This window comes from Nansenia antarctica (genome assembly GCF_963989245.1).
Source record: "Nansenia antarctica genome assembly, chromosome: 2".
Taxonomy (NCBI): Eukaryota; Metazoa; Chordata; class Actinopteri; order Argentiniformes; family Microstomatidae; genus Nansenia; species Nansenia antarctica.
Window position 1 is genome coordinate 4,596,908 of NC_137675.1, and position 8,448 is coordinate 4,605,355.

Below are 8,448 nucleotides of genomic sequence, written 5' to 3' on the forward strand. Positions count from 1 at the left end.
TGTGATTTTATCTTATTTTCTTTGCTAAAATTAGGACAATTTCCTTAACGGAAAGTAAATACAATTTCGAAAAAAGTAAATGTGATCGTTACAATTGACCTATTGGTGCAATTACATGTAATTGTACACATGCCTATTCTTCCATTTGTATAAACTAGACTGTACGGAAATAGTTTTCAATCATTTCAGTTCACCTCTGGTACCTCTCTGCTGACTACACAGAGGAATGAAGAGCAGGCGAGTCTAAAGCGATCTGATCCCGTCAATATTGAAGCTCTTTTGCTATTGAAGATGTTTCTTCATAAATGGCTAAATAACTGTTTGTATTGTATATATTATATTTACTTTGTGCATATGTTTAGATGATGTAGATATTGATACAAATCACATATAAGATGTATTGTGTTTATAGTAGGCTACAGTGTCTCAAAACTCTATTTAAAACATTATTCATGAAATCACTCTCTGGTTTCATAGATCAAGACTCAAACGGAGGAGAGAAGAAAGAGGGGAAGAGAGGGACACACAAAGAGGGAGAAATGAGGGGGACGTTCCCGGTTTCAACAGTGGAGAAGCGCCCACTGACCGAAGGTGAGAGAGACAGTTCCATAATATGGAGGACCAAGTCTGACAAAATTAACAATAAATATATAGACACATAAATGAATGTATGAACAAATACACATACAAATACACACAGTATACCGCAATACATTTCTATATGTATTTATTCTTTTCCACATTTATTCTTTCTTTTCCACATTCATTCTTTCTTTTCCACATTGTTTTCCACATTCATTCTTTCTTTTCCACATTCTTTTCCACATTGTTTTCCACATTCAAGCTTTCATTCTTTCCCCGATTATCAGTAATGTATGCAAATATAGGGGCGTGTCTTGCATGTTGTCCTCGCCCCACGCATTTTCATTGGTTGATGCCCCACGCATTTTCATTGGTTGATACCGCGCGTGACATGGTAAAAGCGACAAAGTTGACATGTTTTCATTGTTAACATACTGTGTTCAAAACGGTGAAGAACACGTTCAAAACAAAATGATTTGGTGCATTTTTGCAGTAATCATATTCCTATCATATATGACAGAAAGCTCACAATAAACCGTTTTTTTGCACAGTGTTTGAGTAACTGTTATTTTGCACTCTATTGACACTCTTCAGTTCCAGAACCTCAGCAAAGTCTGATAAAGGATGAGCGGTGGTATTTTCACTATTTGCAGTAATCATATTGACATGTCTAGAAAATATTAGCAGAATATATACAATGAAATGAAATAGACTAGATGCATTGCCAGGGAAGACATTAGATGTGACCATTTCTTAATGTTCTTGCTCTGTACAGAAAGTATGCAGCAACTTCAAAAAGTACATTTGAGGTACACACATTGTCACATTCTGTGCTTCATGTGTTGTGTAGACAGGCATACCCATGCACACACAATTGTAGCCAGTGTAATTATTTCAGAATTATTTGAGATTTTTCAGACATAATACTGTATTTCGACAGTGACAGTGAAAATAGTGTACATTCCGTCCGTGTTTTGTGATTCAGCATTTGCAGACATTTTTAAGAGATGTATTTCATAGCTATTGGCGAAAACAATCTTAGTTTGGTTCTTTCATTTCTATTCTTGTTCATCACCTGTATTTTCTTTACAGCTTTGATTATACTGTTTTTCTCAATTGCTAAAACACATTTCACAAAACTTCCCTCCATTTTCCCCAAACTCTAAACACAACACACTTTTCTAAAGCTACATAAGCAAAACCACACCTTCTCTCTTCAAAACTCAAACTTTCACACCAAAACATCTGCTCAAAGCCTGCAAAAATGTAAACACTATATGCATCATTACAGACTACAACAAAACAACTGAAAACACAATGTTCAGTGTGTGAGAATGTTCTTTTTTTTCACAACTGCCAAAGCACATTTTTAGAAACCTTACAGTATCTGTTCTCAGAATATATCACTGTAGAGTATTGGGCATTCATAGATGTGTGTGTGTTTCATATGAACAATATGTAAATCTACAGAAAATACAGTATGTATGTTACGGTACATGTGGGAATACGGTACATGTGGGAAAACTAGGGTTAGGGTTAGGTGCTAGGGTGACTTGGTACATGCTGGCATGTCTAACCCTAACCTTAACCCTAACCCTACCCCTAATCCTAACCCTAACCTTAACCCTAGCACCCTAGCACCTAACCCTAACCCTAGTTTTCCCACATGTACTGTATTCCCACATGTACCGTAACATGTACACTACTGTACTGTATCACAACTCAATGCAAACACTACAGAGGATCCATTACACACAACAATACTCACTGAAAACAATGTTCAGGGTGTGATGTTTTTTTTATTTATTTATGGAACTATACCACACACACACACACACACACACACACACACACACACACACACACACACACACACACACACACACACCACAATCATTTGCAACAAGTGTCTTAAATGTTGAGTCGTTATGTTTAATGAATGAAGCTAGGTGTGTTCATTGTGTTCAAATTTTGCTGACTGTGGCAAGCATTTTGCATCACATGAGCTTTTTTGCATCACATGAGTTTGCATCACATGAGTTTTTTGCAACTTGTGTTTTAGCAAGACAAAATGTGTTTAGACTTATAAGAAAAGGAGGATTGTGTTTTGTGAATTGTGTCTTCATGTGAAATGTGTTTATGGTTTTGGCAAATGGGAGCTAGTTTTATCAAATATGTTTAGAGAACTGGTCATTTGGTTTAGAGAATTGGCTTTTGTTTTTTAGCAATTGGGAAAAACTGTAATTAGATCAATGTGAAAGTCAATTGAGAATATAAGTTCAAAATAAATGTAATAAGGATGCTTAGTAACTAGCTAGATAAACATTACCACTAACTCTTAACTAGCTTGCTAGCTAAAGTTACCTGAGGTAACTTACCTCTAAATATGGATCTGACTGGGGCTAAGTTAATTTATTTGAGGGGGTAAACACACACTTTATTTGTTTTTTTTGCTTTGAACAAATTACTTACCAACAAGGCATCTGCCTATGGTCCTAGCGGTCACCAGCAACTAGACTCACTCACTGAACATGTAACTACAGAGATGTGTGAAACCTGGACATAAACAAAACCTTCCAAAAGGGTTTAGGCAAGGCAAGTTTATTTGTATAGCACATTTCATACGACAAGGGCAATTCAAAGTGCATTATATGCACACATTATATAAAGACAATAGCCTACAGTAAGAGGAGTAAGTAAGATTTGTATGTATTGTATGTGTTATTATCCATATTCTAAAGGCTTGCTTAGATTAGTTTTAGATTAGTTTTTACTGATTAGATTTCTATTCTGGAAAAGTCTGTATATTTTACAGATTACAATACAAATTATATATAATGTATAACCCTAACCCTAACCCTAAACCCATGGATGGGTACATTTATTGTTTTCAGAATTTTTAAGTTTAAATATACAAATTATACATTATCTACTTAAAATAGGCATTTTCCCAGACTTTTCTAGGGATGTATAGGAATAAAAAAATCACATCTAGAATTTGCCCACCCAGATGGTAATGAAATGTTCAGGTAATCTTGGCTGAGTGCTTTACCACGTCACGCGCAGTATCAACCAATGAAAATGCGTAGAGTGCGTCCAAGATACGCCCCTATATTTGCATACACATCTGACAATGACAAAGACAAACTATTCTATGTGAATAGCTAGGTGAAAACAACATTGTCTTTCGCTTTATCAGTAATGTATGCATTATCAGTAATGTATGCATTATCAGTAATGTATGCATTATCAGTAATGTATGCAGCATGTTGTCCACACCCCTGCGCATTTTCATTGGTTGATACTGCGCGAGACGTGATGAAGCCCTCAGCCGAGAGCAGACACTCCATTCCACATAGCATGTTTTTAAAATTAAAAAAAGGGTTAGGGCATATGAATCATAGTGGAGGTATGATATATCGCATATATATGGTATATATATATATTCTTTGGTGGAAAGGCATTTTTTAAAGCCATTTTTAGTCACCACAAGTCTGTTCAAACCCAGGCAGCGAGACCAGCAGGAAAACACAACTAGATCTTCTATAATTCTAGTAACTGGATAGTACTTCGTTTCCAGTCATAGTCAGCTAGATTGCTCACTTAGCTACTTAGTAATTGTTTTCAGAATTTTAAAGTTTAAATATACAAATTATACTACTTAAAATAGGCATTTCCCCAGACTTTTCTAGGGATGTATAGGAATAAAAAAATCACATCTAGAATTTGCCCACCCAGATGGTAATGAAATGTTCAGGTACTCTTTTGAAACACACTTCTCCCTTCATCCAGGACACCTTGTGCATATTCTACCCACAAATAGAGTGCTTTATCCCGCATATTTAATAAAGTTACATCATTGACAAAGTTCCAGACTGGGTCTTATCGATGGTTTGCTGTGCTGGGCTGTCACTACCATTTTCACCCACAAGAGTGCAGCGTCTAGCCATTTATGGAGGCCTACATCGACTGAGAGAAGCAGTTCCAATTCACTTTTTACCCCAATATAGAGTGCCATATGCCCCCAATAAAGTTAGAATTCATTGAAAAAACACTTCTCCCTTCAAGCAGGACACCGTGTGCATTTTCTACCCACAAATAGAGTGCTTTATCCCGCATATTTAATAAAGTTACATCATTGACAAAGTTCCAGGCTGGGTCTTATCGATGGTTTGCTGTGCTGGGCTGTCACTACCATTTTCACCCTCAAGAGTGCAGCGTCTAGCCATTTATGGAGGCCTACATCGACTGAGAGCAGCAGTTCCAATTCACTTTTTAGCCCCATATAGAGTGCCATATGCCCCCAATAAAGTTAGAATTCATTGAAACACACTTCTCCCTTCATCCAGGACACCTTGTGCATATTCTACCCACAAATAGAGTGCTTTATCCCGCATATTTAATAAAGTTACATCAACAACAATGTTCCAGGCTGTGTATTATGGATGCTTTGGGTCATGGTACTGTTGCTCACGGCCATACTAGCCTGAATACGCCCGATCTCGTCCGACCTCGGAAGCTAAGCAGGGTTGGGCCGTGTTAGTACCTGGATCTTGGCTGAGTGCTTTACCACGTCACGCGCAGTATCAACCAATGAAAATGCGTAGAGTGCGTCCAAGATACGCCCCTATATTTGCATACACATCTGACAATGACAAAGACAAACTATTCTATGTGAATAGCTAGGTGAAAACAACATTGTCTTTCGCTTTATCAGTAATGTATGCATTATCAGTAATGTATGCATTATCAGTAATGTATGCATTATCAGTAATGTATGCAGCATGTTGTCCACGCCCCTGCGCATTTTCATTGGTTGATACTGCGCGAGACGTGATGAAGCCCTCAGCTCTCGCCTCAGATTTTAAATCCTCAATTTTGGCCGCCATTGGCTACAATCTGTAATTTGGCTCTACAAGTGTTAATATGTCATTTTATGAAGTTTGTATATGTTTTCAGGCGAGAAAGTAACCATATATATTCACAAAATGTGTCCAGTTTATCAAAATAACCCGTTTATATATCTGATCTGACGTTTTTTCCCCCACTTCTGTGGGAAACTTCGCTAGCAACACGAGTAGAGCTTTGCATCTGCATCGCACGTTGAAGTACGTCAAGTCCATCCCACCAGGTTGCGCCAGAACGGTGGGTCACGGTCCGCGGTGTGCACGGAGCGTTATTGAGTCAACTGGTATTGTGGTTATCACCAAGTTCTCCCATACAGTGCTGATGGACTAGTATAGACCATTGCCGACATGTGTGAAAGGGGACAACACGGGAATAGCATGGGATGTCATAGACATAGTTTGGGATTCCATGGAAATTATAGGGAGAAAGACGCTGTGAGAGAACAGGGCTATAGACTCTCTTACCCGTCTGTGGTAATAACAGTGTCGCTGCTTTCATACGTCACGCGTGGTATCAACCAATGAAAATGCGTAGGGGCGTGGACAACATTCAAGATACGCCCCCATATATTTGCATACATTACTGATAAAGTGGAAAAGAAAGAATGAATGTGGAAAAGAAAGAATGAAAGAATGAATGTGGAAAAGAAAGAATGAATGTGGAAAAGAAAGAATGAATGTGGAAAAGAAAGAATAAATGTGGAAAAGAATAATTACATATAGAAATGTATTGCGGTATACTGTGTGTATTTGTATGTGTATTTGTTCATACATTCATTTATGTGTCTATATATTTATTGTTAATTTTGTCAGACTTGGTCCTCCATACCCTGAAACACTCCTTGAGGAAAAGTTTGGTGTTGTAGTACCAGTATGAGGACCTAGGGGGCAGTGTGGGAGAAGGAAAGGCGCTGCCTCGAACGGAATAACTTTTTAGTCCTGCTGTGCGTAGCATCTTTACTAAGAGGTTGTCCAACCTTGAGTGGATTGCTGCTTTTGCAGAAATAAACCGTTTTATCTATGTATGATGATGTGGGTATGTGACACATGATTCCCCCTCCACACAACATATGATATATTAATAAAACTACTATGTCCTGTTGCAGACCCTCCCACCCCACTGACAGACTGACGTTGAGGGATTCCGCTGAGAGAGAGAAGAGAGGTGAGGAAAGAGTTAAATCTGTGTCAAACACTGTAAATCTTCCCTTCATGATTTACCAACCTGTTTACCATAGTTAGTCCCGAAGAAAAGCACGGTGAGCTGCCTAAACGACTACCGCCCGGTGGCACTCACACCAATCATCATGAAGTGCTTCGAGAAACTGGTCCGGGCCCACATAGTCACACGCCTCCCGCCCAACCTGGATCCATACCAGTTCGCCTACAGAGCCCACAGGTCCACAGAGGACGCCATCGCGACGACTCTCCACGCCACTCTATCCCACCTGGAGAGGGGAAACAGCTACGCGAGACTGCTCTTTGTGGACTTCAGCTCTGCCTTCAACACCATCCTTCCAGACAGGCTAGTGACCAAACTACTAGACCTGGGTCTATCACACTCTATATGTGCATGGATCAAGGACTTCCTGTCCGACCGCCCCCAGAGGGTGCGCGTGGGCTCCCACACCTCCACAGCCCTCAGACTCAGCACTGGGTCCCCCCAGGGCTGCGTGCTAAGCCCCATCCTCTACAACCTCTACACCTACGACTTCACCCCCGTCCACCCCAGTAACTCCATCGTAAAGTTTGCAGACGACACCACCGTGGTGGGCTGCATCTCGGGGGGGGACGAGGCGGCGTACAGGGATGAGGTAGAGCAGCTGAGCAAGCTGTGCAAGGTTAACAACCTGCTGCTGAACAAGTCAAAGACCCAGGAAATCATCGTGGACTTCAGGAGGAAAAAATCTGAGATCCAGCCCCTGCTCATCGACGGAGAGAGCGTGGAGAGAGTCTCAACCCTCCGATTCCTGGGGGTGCACATACAGGATGACCTGTCCTGGAAGAACAACACAGTAGCCACCATCAAGAAGGCACAACAGCGGCTCTACTTCCTGAGAGTCCTCAGGAAGGAACACAACAAGCAGGAGATACTGGTGGCCTTCTACCGCGGCGCAGTGGAGAGCATCCTCACCTACGGCATCTGCAACTGGTTCTCCAGCTGCACAACCGCGGAGAGAAATGCGCTACAGAGAGTCGTGAGAACAGCCCAGAAGATCACCGGCGCCCCCCTCCCCTCTCTGGAAGAGCTGTACAACACACGCTGTCTCAGGAAGGCCTCCAAGATCTCCAGAGACCCAACCCACCCTGGGTACGAACACTTTGCCCGGCTGCCCTCGAAAAGGCGGTACAGGACCATGGCCGCAAGGACAAACAGACTGAAGCACAGCTTCTACCCCAGGGCCATCCAGGCCCTGAACACAGCAAAGACCTAGGTTCTGGGCCCTGGACAGTCTGGACGGATTGATGGCAGCTGCTGGATTGAAAAAATCTGGTGTAGTGCTGAGGCACAAATGTGTACATTTCAAGCCTGCAAACTGCGACACTTTAAATGAATGTGCAATAACACTATGTGCAATATGACAACCCTAGTCGTCTATCTGTACAGTATAGTATAGTGGATAGTGTACATAGCCTTTATTTATGTAAACCAGCTCCTTTCCCTTCCTGTTTTTTTTTCTTTTTTTTTCTTTCCTAGCACCAGGGGAGCCACCCCTCCCAAATTTCGTTGTTTGGTACCTGTACTATAGCAATGACAATAAAGACCATTCATTCATTCATTCATTCATTCATTCAATTAGCCCTCCTGTTGTACACCTTTACAGGTCTAATTGAAATTCGTTCATTGATGTGAAATATATATCTTCTCTCTAACCTGTGTGTGTGTGTGTGTGTGTGTGTGTGTGTTTGTGAGCGTGTGTGTGTGTGTGTTTGTGAGCGTGCGTGCGTAAATGGGGAA